This window comes from Hyperoodon ampullatus, assembly GCF_949752795.1.
Source record: "Hyperoodon ampullatus genome assembly, chromosome: 15".
Classification (NCBI taxonomy): Eukaryota; Metazoa; Chordata; class Mammalia; order Artiodactyla; family Ziphiidae; genus Hyperoodon; species Hyperoodon ampullatus.
In genome coordinates this window covers 62,312,606-62,327,171 of record NC_136928.1, presented here as the reverse complement: position 1 = coordinate 62,327,171, position 14,566 = coordinate 62,312,606, and the positions used below count along the sequence as shown (strand labels likewise).

Here is a 14,566-nt window from a genome sequence, read left to right as displayed (position 1 = left end):
GATTTCTTTTCAGATTTTAAGACTCATTGTTAACCTTTATGGAATATATGAAAATTCATAAACGTAAATAAAATGGAAGACTTTAGTCCTACAATTATTCTATTTATGTAAGATGGCAGCTGAGCTCAAGGTCTACCTTTTGTGGATATTATAAAATGTGCAAACATCAGCCTTCTCCCTAAATCATTATATGCTAAAGGAATCTTCTAGTCAGTCAGTAAGTAGTTATTGAGCGCCTACCTATGTGTATGTTTGCTAGATGCCAGAGAAGATTTGAAGTTGTAAAGAAGCAAAACAAAACAGTGTAGAACGGTATTTGGGCCTGGGGGTGGGGGAATTGGGGAGATGTTATTAGAGGATAACACACATTTGCAACTAGTAGGTAAGCCCTGGAGATGTAATGCACAGCTCAGTGATTGTGGTCAACAATACTGTATTATAAACCTCAAAGTTGCGAAGAGACTGGATATTAATTGTCCTCACCAGGAAAGAAATAATAATTGTGAGACATGATAGATGTGTTAGTAATGCTATACAGTATTGATCATTTTGCAATATGTGTATCAAATCATCCCTTAAACTTGCACAACGTTACGTTTTATTGAAGTATAGTTGATTTACAATATTGTATTAGTTTCAGGTGACAACGTAATGATTCAACATTTTTATAGATTATGCTCCATTTAAAGGTTTTACAAAATAATGGCTGTATTTCCCTGTGCTGCACATTACATCCTTGTTGCTTAACTTACATAATGTTATAATGTCAATTATATCTCATCGAAAAAAAACAAACTACTTCTGAAGGCAGGAAATATACCTGTGTGGGAATACTAGTTATTGTAATAACTAACAATTTCTCGTTATATAGTTTACAGTATACCTGTAGTACAGATATAGAAATATTTTCCCAAATAGGTTAATGGGCTTGCTCCTGGTCATAGGTAATAAATGGCAGAGCTGGGGCATGATCCCAGGTCTCTTAGCTTCAAAGCTAGTATTGTTTTGTTTTATATAATGTCTCATATACCTCTCATGTACACTCAAGACAATTAGAGGACAAAACAATATAATTAAGAAAATAAGGAAAATAAAAGTTCATAGAATGGAAAGATCCATGTGGACTGGAATCGTCCCTTACAAGCAGCAATAGTTCTGGCTCAGGGGTTCTAGAGTCTGAGATGGCAGGCCTATCCATAGGTAGCCCAGTTGAGATTTTCTGAAAGACACAATGTTCTTTTAGAAAGGGGAGGTAGAAAGTTAGTGATCTGCTCAGATTAGTGGGTTGATTTTCTGAGGTCATCTTTGGATCTTCATCTGCGATGTACATAGCATTGGCTGTTTTCCAATTCTGAAAAGCAGTGATGAGTCTTTCAGGAACATACAACCTATTTTTGTAGGCAGCTCTGCTACTGCGTATTTTTAACTTCGTCAGAATTGAGAGAGGGGGTGATATCCTGAGGATTCACTTTACCTCAAGTGCAGGTGAGGTGATTTCATTGCATTGGCCTAATCAGCGTCTGTCCCTCATTTTGCCATGCTTCCTTTTTTTTTTTTTTTTTAAACATCTTTTTTGGAGTATAATTGCTTTACAATGGTGTGTTACTTTCTGCTTTATAACAAACTGAATCAGTTATACATATATCCCCAAATCTCCTCCCTCTTGCGTCTCCCTCCCACCCTCCCTATCCCACCCCTCTAGATGGTCACAAAGCACCGAGCTGATCTCCCTACGCTATGTGGCTGCTTCCCAATAGCTGTCTATTTTAAATTTGGTAGTGTATATATGTCCATGCCACTCTCTCACTTTGTCCCAGTTTACCCTTCCCCCTCCCCATGTCCTCAAGTCCATTCTCTATGTCTGCTCTTTATTCCTGTCTTCCCCTAGGTTCTTCATGACCTTTTTTTTTTTTTTTTAGATTCCATATATATGTGTTAGCATATGGTATTTGCTTTTCTCTTTCTGAGTTACTTCACTCTGTATGACAGACTCTAGGTCTATCCACCTCACTACAAATAACTCAATTTCGTTTCTTTTTATGGCTGAGTAATATTCCATTGTATATATGTGCCACATCTTCTTTATCCATTCATCTGTCGATGGACACTTAGGTTGCTTCCATGTCCTGGCTATTGTAAATAGAGCTGCAATGAACATTGTGGTACATGCCTCTTTTTGAATTATGGTTTTCTCGGGGTATATGCCCAGTAGTGGGATTGCTGGGTTGTATGGTAGTTCTCCTTTTAGTTTTTTAAGGAACCTCCATACTGTTCTCCATAGTGGCTGTATCAATTTACATTCCCACCAACAGTGCAAGAGGGTTCCCTTTTCTTCACACCCTCTCCAGCATTTATTGTTTCTAGATTTTTTGATGATGGCCATTCTGACTGGTGTGAGGTGATACCTCATTGTAGTTTTGATTTGCATTTCTCTAATGATTAGTGATATTGAGCATCCTTTCATGTGTTTGTTGGCAATCTGTATATCTTCTTGGAGGAATGTCTGTTTAGGTCTTCTGCCCATTTTTGGATTGGGTTGTTTGTTTTTTTAATATTGAGCTACATGAGCTGCTTGTAAATTTGGGAGATTAATCCCTTGTAGTTGCTTCATTTGCAAATATTTTCTCCCATTCTGAGGGTTGTCTTTTCGTCTTGTTTATGGTTTCCTTTGCTGTGCAAAAGCTTTTAAGTTTCATTAGGTCCCATTTGTTTATTTTTGTTTTTATTTGCATTTCTCTAGAAGGTGGGTCAAAAAGGACCTGGCTGTGATTTATCTCGTAGAGTGTTTTGCCTCTGTTTTCCTCCAAGAGTTTGATAGTGTCTGGCCTTACATTTAGGTCTTTGATCCATTTTGAGTTTATTTTTGTGTATGCTGTTAGAGAGTGTTCTAATTTCATTCTTTTACATGTAGCTGTCCAATTTTCCCATCACCACTTATTGAAGAGACTGTCTTTTCTCCATTGTATATTCTTGAATCCTTTATCAAAGGTAAGGTGGGGGCTTCCCTGGTGGCACAGTGGTTGAGAGTCCGCCTGCCGATGCAGGGGACATGGGTTCGTGCCCCGGTCCGGGAGAATCCCACATGCCGCGGAGCGGCTGGGCCCATGAGCCATGGCCGCAGGGCCTGCGTATCCGGAGCCTGTGCTCCGCAATGGGAGAGGCCACAACAATGAGAGGCCTGCGTACCAAAAAAAAAAAAGGTAAGCTGACCATAGGTGCATGGGTTTATCTCTGGGCTTTCCATCCTGTTCCATTGATCTATATTTCTGTTTTTGTGCCAGTACCATACTGTCTTGATTACTGTAGATTTGTAGTATAGTCTGAAGTCAGGGAGCCTGATTCCTCCAGCTCCGTTTTTCTTTCTCAAGATTGCTTTGGCTATTCAGAGTCTTTTGTGTTTCCATACAAATTGTGGAAGTTTTTGTTCTAGTTCTGTGAAAAATGCCATTGGTAGTTTGATAGGGATTGCATTAAATCTGTAGACTCCTTTGGGTAGTATAGTCATTTTCATAATGTTGATTCTTCCAATCCAAGAACATGATATATCTCTCCATCTGTTTGTATCATCTTTAATTTCTTTCATCAGTGTCTTACAGTTTTCTGCATACAGGTCTTTTGTCTCCTTAGATAGGTTTATTCTGAGGTATTTTATTCTTTTTGTTGCAGTGGTAAATAGGAGTGTTCCCTTAATTTCTCTTTCAGATTTTTCATCATTAGTGTATAGGAATGCAAGAGATTTCTGTGCATTAATTTTGTATCCTGTTACTTTACCAGATTCATTGATTAGCTCTAGTAGTTCTCTGGTAGCGTCTTTAGGATTCTCTATGTATAGTATCATGTCATCTGCAAACAGTGACAGCTTTACTTCTTCTTTTCTGATTTGGATTCCTTTTATTTCTTTTTCTTCTCTGATTGCTGTGGCTAAAACTTCCAAAAGTATGTTGAATAATAGTTGTGACAGTAGGCAACCTTGTCTTGTTCCTGATCTTAGAGGAAATGGTTTCAGTTTTTCAACATTGACAACGATGTTGCCTGTGGGTTTGTCATATATGGCCTTAATTATGTTGAGGTAAGTTCCCTCTAGGCCTACTTTCTGAAGGGTTTTTATCATAAATGGGTGTTGAATTTTGTCAAAAGCTTTTTCTGCACCTATTGAGATGATCATATGGTTTTATTCTTCAATTTGTTGATATGGTGTATCAATTTGATTGATTTGCATGTAATGAAGAATCCTTATATTCCTGGGATAAACCCCACTTGATCATGGTGTATGATCCTTTTAATGTGCTGTTGGATTCTGTTTGCTAGTATTTTGTTGAGGATTTTTGCATTCATGTTCATCAGTGATATTGGCCTGTGGTTTTCTTTCTTTTTCACATCTTTGTCTGGTTTTGGTATCAGGGGGATGGTAGCCTCTTAAAATGAGTTTGGGAGTGTTCCTCCCTCTGCTATATTTTGGAAGAGTTTGAGAAAGATAGGTGTTAGGTCTTCTCTAAATGTTTGATAGAATTTGCCTGTGAAGGCATCTGGTTCTGGGCTTTTGTTTGTTGGAAGATTTTTAATCACAGTCCCAATTTCAGTGCTTGTGATTGGTCTGTTTATATTTTCTGTTTCATTCTGCTTCAGTCTTGGAAGGTTGTGCATTTCTAAGAATTTGTCCAGTTCTTTCAGGTTGTCCATTTTATTGCCATATAGTTGCTTGTAGTAATCTCTCATGATCCTCTGTATTTCTGCAGTGTCAGTTGTTACTTCTCCTTTTTCATTTCTAATTCTATTGATTTGACTCTTCTCCCTTTTTTTCTTGATGAGTCTGGCTGGCTAATGGTTTACCAATTTTGCTTATCTTCTCAAAGAGCCAGCTTTTAGTTTTATTGATCTTTGCTAATGTTTCCTTCATTTCTTTTTCATTTATTTCTGATCTGATCTTTATGATTTCTTTCCTTCTGCTAACTTGGGGTTTTTGTTGTTCTTCTTCTTCTTTCTCTAATTGCTTTAGGTGTAAAGTTAGGTTGTTTATTTGAGATGTTTCTCGTTTCCTGAGGTAAGATTGTATTGCTATAAACTTCCCTCTTAGAACTGCTTTTGCTGCATCCCATAGGTTTGGGGTCATTGTGTTTTCATTGTCATTTGTTTGTAGGAATATTTTGATTTCCTCTTTGATTTCTTCAGTGATCTCTTGGTTATTTAGTAGTGTATTGTTTAGCCTCCATGTGTTTGTATTTCTTACAGATATTTCCTGTAATTGATATCTAGTCTCATAGCATTGTTGTTCAAAAAGATACTTGGTACGATTTCAATTTTCTTAAATTTACCAAGGCTTGATTTGTGACCCACGATGTGATCTATCCTGGAGAATGTCCCATGAGCACTTGAGAAGAATGTGTATTCTGTTGTTTTTGGATGGAATGTCCTATAAATATCAGTTAAGTCCATCTTGTTTAATGTATCATTTAAAGCTTGTGTTTCCTTATTTATTTTCATTTTGGATGATCTGTCCATTGGTGAAAGTGGGGTGTTAAAGTCTCCTACTATGATTGTTACTGTCGATTTCCCCTTTTATGGCTGTTAGCATTTGCCTTATGTATTGCGGTGCTCCTGTGTCTTCTGATTGGAGCATTTAACCCGTTTACATTTAAGGTAATTATTGATATGTATGTTCCTATTACCATTTTCTTAATTGTTTTGGGTTTATTACTGTAGGTCTTTTCCTCCTCTGTGTTTCCTGCCTAGAGAAGTTCCTTTAGCATTTGTTGTAAAGCTGGTTTGGTGCTGCTGAATTCTGTTAGTTTTTGCTTGTCTGTAAAGGTTTTAACTTCTCTGTCAAATCTGAATGAGATCCTTGCTGGGTAGAGTAATCTTGGTTGTAGGTTTTTCTCCTTCATCACTTTAAATATGTCCTGCCAGTCTCTTCTGGCTTGCAGAGTTTCTGCTGAAAGAGCAGCTGTTAACCTTATGGGGGTTCCCTTTTATGTTATTTGCTGTTTTTCCCTTGCTGCTTTTAGTATTTTTTCTTTGTATTTAATTTTTGATAATTTGTTTAATATGTGTCTTGGCCTGTTTCTCCTTGCTTTTCTCCTCTGTGGGACTCTGCACTTCCTAGACTTGATCGACTATTTCCTTTCCCATATTAGGGAAGTTTTCAACTATAATCTCTTCAAATATTTTCTCAGTTCCTTTCTTTTTCTCTTCTTCTTCTGGGATCCCTATAATTAGAATATTGGTGCATTTAATGTTGTCCCAGAGGTCTCTGACTGTCCTCAGTTCTTTTCATCATTTTTTATTCTCCTCTGTGGTAGTTATTTCCACTGTTTTATCTTGCAGTTCACTTATCCGTTCTTCTGCCTCAGTTATTCTGCTATTGATTCTTACTAGAGAATTTTTAATGTCATTTTTTGTGTTGTTCATCATTGTTTGTTTGCTCTTTAGTTCTTCTGGGTCCTTGTTAGACGTTTCTTGGTTTTTCTCCATTCTATTTCCAAGATTTTGGATCATCTTTACTATCATTACTCTGAATTCTTTTTCAGGTAGACTGTCTATTTCCTCTTCATTTGTTTGGTGTGGTGGGTTTTTACCTTGCTCCTTCATGTGCTGTGTGTTTCTCTGTCTTCTCATTTTGCTTAACTTACTGTGTTTGGCGTCTCCTTTTCTCAGGCTGAAGGTTCGTAGTTCCCCTTGTTTTTGGTGTCTGCCCCCAGTGGGTAGTGTAAGCTTCCTGGTGGAGGGGACTGGTTCCTGTGTTGTGGTGGATGAGGCTGGATCTTGTCTTTCTTGTGGGCAGGACTGCATCTGGTGGTGTATTTTGGTGTGTCTGTGACCTTATTATGATTTTAGGCAGCCTCTCTGCTAATGGGTGAGGTTGTGTTCCTGTCTTGCTAGTTGTTTGGCATAGGGTGTCCAGCACTGTAGCTTGCTGGTTGTTGAGTGGTGCAGCATCTTAGTGTTGAGATGGAGATCTCTGGGAGATTTCCACCATTTGATATTATGTGGAGCCAGGAGGTCTCTGTTGGACCGATGTCCTGACCTCAGCTCTCACACCTCAGAGGCACAGGCCTGACGCCTGGCTGGAGCACCAAGACTCTGTCAGCCACACAGCTCAGAACAAAAGGGAGAGAAAAAGAAAGAAAGAAAGAAAGTAAAAAATAAAATAAAGTTATTGAAATAATTTTTTTTAAATATTAAAAATTAAAAAGTAATAAGGCTTCCCTGGTGGGACAGTGGTTGAGAATCCGCCTGCCAATGCAAGGAACACAGGTTCGTGGCCTGGTCCGGGAAGATCCCATATGGTGTGGAGCAACTAAGCCCGTATGCCACAACTACTGAGCCTGCACTCTAGAGCCTGCAAGCCACAACTACTGAAGCCTGTGTGCCTAGAGACCATGCTCCACAACAAGAGAAGCCACCACAGTGAGAAGCCCATGTATGACAATGAAGAGTAGCCCCCACTCACTGCCACTAGAGAAAAGCCCGCGTGCAGCAACTAAGACCCCAAAAAACCCAAAATAAATAAATAAATTTATTTTAAAAAAATAAAAAGTAATAAAAGAAAAGAAAAAGGAAAGAAAGGAGAGAGCAACCAAACCAAAAAACAAATCCACCAATGATAACAAGAGCTAAAAACTATTCTTAAAAAACAAAGAAACACAAAAACGGACAGACAGAACCCTAGGACAAATGGTAAAAACAAAGCTATACAGACAAAATCACACAAGAAGCACACATATACACAGTCACAAAAAGAGAAAAAGGAAAAAGTATATATATATATATACACATATTTAAAAAAGGAAGAGAGCAACCAAATTAATAAACAAATCAACCAATGATAATAAACTCTAAATACTAAACTAAGATAAATATAAAACCAGAAACAAATTAGATGCAGAAAGCAAACCCCAACTGTAGTTGCCCCCAAAGTCCACCACCTGAATTTTGGGATGATTTATTGTCTCTTCAGGTATTCCAGAGATGCAGGGTACATCAGGCTGATTGTGGAGATTTAATCTGCTGCTCCTGAGGCTGCTGGGAGAGATTTCCCTTTCTCTTCTTTGTTCGAACAGCTCCTGGGGTCCAGCTTTGGATTTGGCCCCGCCTCTGCGTGTAGGTCGCCTGAGGGCTTCTGTTCTTTGCTCAGACAGGATGGGTTAAACGAGTGGCTGATTCGGGGGCTCTGGCTCACTCAGGCCGGGGCGAGGGAGGGGTACGGAATGTGAGGTGAGCCCGCGGCTGCAGAGGCCAGTGTGACATTGCAACAGCCTGAGGCGTCCCCTGTGTTCTCCCAGGGAAGTTGTCCCTGGATCACGGGACCCTGGCAGTGGCGGGCTGCACAGGCTTCCGGGAGGGGAGGTGTGGATCGTGACCTGTGCTTGCTCACAGGCTTCTTGGTGACTGCATCAACAGCCTTAGCGTTTCATGCCCATCTCTGGTGTGCGCGCTGATAGCCACGGCTCACACCCGTCTCTGAAGCTCATTTAGCCGGTGCTCTTAATCCCCTCTCCTCGCACACCCCCGAAACAATGGTCTCTTGCCTCTTAGGTAGTTCCAGACTGTTTACCGGACTCCCTCCCGGCTAGCTGTGGCACACTAGCCCCCTTCAGTCTGTGTTCACACAGCCAACCCCAGTCCTCTCCCTGGGATCTGACCTCAGCTCCCAGACCTCACCCGTCCCAGCTGGTGAGCAGACAAGGCTCTCGGGCTAGTGAGTGCTGGTCAGCACCAATCCTCTGTGCGGGAATCTCTCCACTTTGCCCTCTGCACCCCTGTTGCTGCGCTCTCCTCTGTGGCTCCGAAGCTTCCCCCCAGGCTATCCCCTGTCTCCTCCAGTGAAGGGGCTCCCTAGTGTGTGGAAACTTTTCCTCCTTTACAGCTCCCTCCCAGAGGTGCAGGTCCTGTCCCTATTCTTTTGTCTCTATTTTTTCTTTTTTCTTTTTCCCTGCCCAGGTACGTGGAGAGTTTCTTGCCTTTTGGGAAGTCTGAGGTCTTCTGCCTGCGTTCAGTGGGGTTCTGTAGTAGTTGTTCCACATGTAGTTGTATTTCTGATGTATTTGTGGGAGAAAGGTGATCTCCACATCTTACAACTCCGCCATCTTGAAGGTCTCTCCGCCATGCTTGCTTTTCTGTCAAATACGTTCTCCCATCATCTTTAGTATTTGGTTGGCCAAAAAGTTCATTTGGGTTTTTCCATAAGATGTTACAGAAAAATCTGAATGAACTTTTTGGCCACCCCAATGTAAAGACTATGTGTGAATAGTTGAGGGATAATTGAAGTAATGTTTGTGTGGGCACTAATCCTGTATTTTCATGTAGCATAGTGATAGAATAAGATGTTTTCTTCCCATATCAAATGGTGCTCACTCACTGAAGTCTCTTGGTCACTAATGAATTACATGAGGTTGAATGGCTTCAGAAAAATGATTGGTTCACTGTGTTGACAGATTCATCTCCTTGATAGTAAAGGAAGTAATGCAGGTAAACTCTTGCTCTGGACCCTATTCTGACCAACCCCAAGGTGGGTGAAGTGGAAGGGGTCAGTACAGCCACGGGCTGACCTGTGGGAAGGTGGCCACTGAGCACCCTTAGAACTTTAGAGGGCTCGCCCACCACAGAGGGGCTTCGGGCAGTCTGGTGTGTTCCCAGGATATTAGGAAGGGAAATTTCAAAAGGGTTCCTGACCCAGATGAATTACCTCTCGAGACAATGAGAGAATTTGCAGGTGGGATTGCTGGCCAGCTGGGAATCATCTTTGTGAAATTGTGGAGAATGGAAAGTTGCCCAGGACCTGGAGAGAGATTAATGTCCTCATTTCCCCCCAAAGAGGAAAGAAGGTGGAGTTCGGGAACTAATGACCACTGAACTTCATGTTGATCTTGAAAAAGAACTGTAGACTGCAAGATTCCAATGATGAGGTGAAACATTTTTTAAAGGATGTGATGATCATAAAAATCAGCCAGGTTCGTTCAGGACAAATTATGCCTCTGACTGCCTCTTATGACAGGGTTTTTAGAGGAGGAATCAGGAAATCCTATAGGTGTGGCGTATCCAGTTTTCACCAGGCATTTGTGAGAGTCATTCAAGGTATTGTGGATGAGAAGGATTCATTTGGATTGCGTGATAGTACTGTGAGGTGGATTCATAAACTCGTTCACAGTCATCCACAAATTGCTGACCTAGTAAACTCCTGGCAACTTCCTTACTGTGGGAGGTTTAATTAATTCATGAATGGCACATGCCAAATTATGTCCCCAAAGCCCATTGGTGAATTGTTTTTCTTGAATTTGTGACCCATTTTTCTATGGACAGTTTCCCTTTTGAACTCATTATGTATTATGCGTGTAAGAATTTGGGTGATACAACTCTTCTGTAAGACTGTAATCCTAGAATGAGTTTTGAGCTCCAATACAGAAAACAGAGGCATAACCATCTCCCTCTGCTGCAGGGGTAAGGGGCTGTGGGTGTTGGGTGGTAGATAGTAGGGTGGGTAGAGACCACCTTGTTTCCCATGACATTGGTCCTCCCAAGGGTTAGAAGTAGGGATTATGGGGGCCTGACTTTCTGTCAGTACCATTCAGGGCCCCACAAGTTTGTACTGTATCCTTGACTGAACTGAAAAACCCTGGAAACGATTGAAAGTTTTTAAAGTAGAGGAATAACATCATTGGTCAGATTTGTATTTTAGAAATATTGTTGTGGCTGCAATTTGGATAATGGATTTGACAGGGTAAAATTTTAAATAGAGGAACAAAAGATTATGCCAGTAACCCAAGTGAGAGAGAATGGTAGTGGTGGGAATGAAGTAAAGTTGGGTGTATCTGAGAGAGATTTGGTAAGTAGAATTTACATGACTTGGTAGTAAATTGAATGTGGGGAAAGAGGGAGAGTAAGGAATCTAGAAGGGATGACTCCCAAGTTTCTGACTTGGGCATCTGAGTGGGTCATGGTAGCCTATGTTGACATGAGACAGCATAAAGAGAAGGCAGGAAAAGGATCAGTTTGGGCCCTGAGGACTCAAGAGGTGCCTGTGGGACATCAAGTAGAGATGTCCCAGTAAACTAACAGAATATAACAGTAAAATTAATTTCTGAGATCATAGCTGTGGCGATGAGCAGTTAAGGAGAGAGGTCTGGCTAAAGATACAACACTGAGTTTATTTCATTCCCTTTACATCCACCAAGGGAGACTCCACTCTAGACACCTTCCTTCTGTATAGAGATTCTCTTTTTTTAATTGAGATATAATTGTGAGATAGCATTATATTTCAGGTGTACAAAATGATTCGATATTTGTATACATTGCAACACGATCACCATAATAAGTCTAGTTAACATTCATCACCATACATGGTTACAAAATTTTTTTTTCTTGTGATGAAGACTTTTAAGATCCACAGTTGACCCTCTAACAATGGGGGCGTTAGGGGCACCAACCCTCTGTGCAGCTGAAGATCTGCATATAACTTATAGTTGGCCCTCTGCGTCCACAGTTTCTCCCAACCACGGATCTTGTAGTACTGTAGTATTTACTGTTGAAAAAAATCCATGTGTAAGTGGATGCATACAGTTCAAACCCATGTTCTTCAAGGGCCAACTGTATTCTCTTGGCAACTTTCAAGTACGCAATACAATGTTACTAACTATGGTCACCATGCTGTACATTACATCACCATGACATTTATTTTACAGCTGGAGGTTTATACATTTTTAGTGATATTTTACTATATATCATTATCGCCTTCAGAGCATAAGTGCCACTAAGCTCATGTACTTATTCAATTCAAACTGTTCTATCTACAGGATTCTGGTTCCATGCAATTATGACTGTAGTAAGTAAAGAATAAACACATCAGGGTCTCCTAGATATTTCAAAGCATTCTGCTTCATCGTTAATCATGGTAGTAGCGTGGTAAAATAGAAGTTTTATAAGTATCTCCTGAATGGTAATCTGCAATGCCTGTTAATTTACTTTAAGAGAAAATATGGTCTTAGAAATTAATTTTACTGTTATATTCTGCAGTCTTTTAAATCACACTCTCTGGTGCATGAAAAATTAAAAAGAGCAATTGATACATTTTTCAACTTGTTAACATTTTCGAAACCAAACCAGATCCTAGACACGACATTTTTGCATTGCTCTTGGAATTTCCATGCCCAGCGTCTATGTTCATTCTGACCCATTATTTATTTTGGCTCCAGTGTTTGGCTTCTTTGAAGTAGTTTGCTTTCAATGTTTACAGAAGTGGACTCCCACAACCAAAGAAAGGATGGATAGTGAGTCAGTCTAAAGTGTTATTTTTGTTTGTAATGGAATAGGGTCACTCTACTATAATTAGTGATGTTGTGAAAGCAAGGCAGAACGCCTAGGCAGTGTCAATTACTTGGCTGTTTTCAGTATGCATATGGCATACACACAAGTGCACACACACAAGATCCCCAGTGCCTTATTTTGGTAATACTCTACTTCTGAATTCCATTGTAAGAAAGAAAAAGATAGAGTACAGTTTTAATGAAATGCAGTGCAAATGAATGATTGCTGACTTAAAACTAGGTCTCTGTTAATGTGCTCGTGATTCTCTGTTAATACTGAGGTGGAAAGCTATATTGCTTTTGTGGCGAGCATTGTGAAATGAAATGGATACAATCGAGCCTTTTCCTTTTTATTGTTTGTCTGCCTTATGTATAAAATATATTGATTAAGTTGTAGCCCACTGTAAAATTAAGTATAAATTGTGATGCTGTGTATATTTTTTGCACTTTGTGGTTGAAGTTTTTTCTCTTTAAATTTTTGGTTATTTATGCTACATTATATACCTTCTTTCTGCAATGTATAGTGGACTTACCCAGGGGCATTCAAATGGGGCACAGAACTCAAATTTTTCTTTTTGAATTAACGATATTCTAGTAGGAGCTTAATGAAAGTTTGTTGAATGAAATCAGTGAGCACTTAGATAATGATTATTGATATAAATGCTGTGTTAGCAAATCATAAAAACAAAATCATGCTTTTTCTGTTTAACTGTTTCTATCTCTAGACTTAACTTTGCCTATGACAGAACCTTACAGTTTAAAAGATGGTCTTTGGAGTTAGGCTGACTGAGTTCAAATCTGAGCCATCAGTTTCTAACCATGTGGCCTTGGACAAGCTTTGAACTTCTTTAAATCTCAGTTCCATCCTCTGTGAAAGGTTAGCCCATATGGATTTTGTTAGCATTAAATGAGAGAATATGTGTAAAGCCTTCAGTGCCTTCATACAGTAAGTGCCTGATAAGGATTAGTTATTATTCCATTGTTTCTATGTGCCACATCTTCTTTATCCATTCATCTGTCGATGGACACTTAGGATGCTTCCATGTCCTGGCTATTGTAAATAGAGCTGCAATGGACATTGTGGTACATGACTCTTTGAATTATGGTTTTCTCAGTGTATATGCCCAGTAGTGGGATTGCTGGGTTGTATGGTAGTTCTATTTTTAGTTTTTTAAGGAACCTCCATAGTGGCTGTATCAGTTTACATTCCCACCAACAGTGCAAGAGGATTCCCTTTTCTCCACACCCTCTCCAGCATTTATTGTTTGTAGATTTTTTTGATGATGGCTATTCTGACTGGTGTGAGGTGATAACCTCATTGTAGTTTTGATTTGCATTTCTCTAATGATTAGTGATGTTGAGCATCCTTTCATGTGTTTGTTGGCAGTCTGTATATCTTCTTTGGAGAAATGTCTATTTAGGTCTTCTGCCCATTTTTGGATTGGGTTGTTTGTTTTTTTGATATTGAACTGCATGAGCTGCTTGTAAATAAAAAGAAATGAAATTGAGTTATTTTTAGTGAGGTGGATGGACCTAGAGTCTGTCATACAGAGTGAAGTAAGTCAGAAAGAGAAAAACAAATACCGTATGCTAACACATATATATGGAATCTAAAAAAAAAATACAAAATTGATAGCTAGTGGGAAGCAGCCACATAGCACAGGGAGATCAGCTAGGTGCTTTGTGACCACCTGGGGGGGAGGGTGATAGGGAGGGTGGGTGGGAGGGAGATGCAAGAGGGAAGAGACATGGGGATATATGTATACGTATAGCTGATTCACTTTGTTATAAAGTGGAAACTAACACACCATTGTAAAGCAATTACACTCCAATAAAGATGTTAAAGAAACAAAGATTAGCTATTATTATTGTATCTGCCTCTTCAGCCTATACCCCACCTTCAAACTACCCAGTAGGCTTATGTTTGTCCCCTAGATTGTGTTTTTTTCTTTAATCACCGATTCAATGCCATCTTAGAATGTTTTGCCAGATTTTTTTTCACCTTTCTGTTAAAACTTTCCCATGGTTTTTCTGGGTCATGAATCATATCTTTTGTTTCGATGAACGCTCACATTCTACTGAAGTTCATCAGTTCCCTAACTAGACCTCCACACATCTGTGGTTCTTTGGAATATTTTATCTTGCAGGGGATGTTGCTCTACATCTATCCTCTCTTCCTCCCTCCCCTCTAAAACAAGCCTTCCATTGAGTTTATTTGTAGAGCATGTTTGGTTCCTTTTTTGAGTTGCTTTGCAGAAAGTAAATTAAGC

At 39.7% G+C, this 14,566-nt stretch overlaps 1 protein-coding gene across 24 annotated transcripts in view; it reads left to right on the top strand.

The window, feature by feature from the left end:
- LTBP1 (latent transforming growth factor beta binding protein 1) overlaps positions 1-14,566 on the top strand; it is a gene marked incomplete at its 5' end in the record, with an annotated part of 437,494 nt that overhangs the window by 321,129 nt on the left and 101,799 nt on the right. The gene's annotated exons all lie outside the window — the stretch shown is intronic.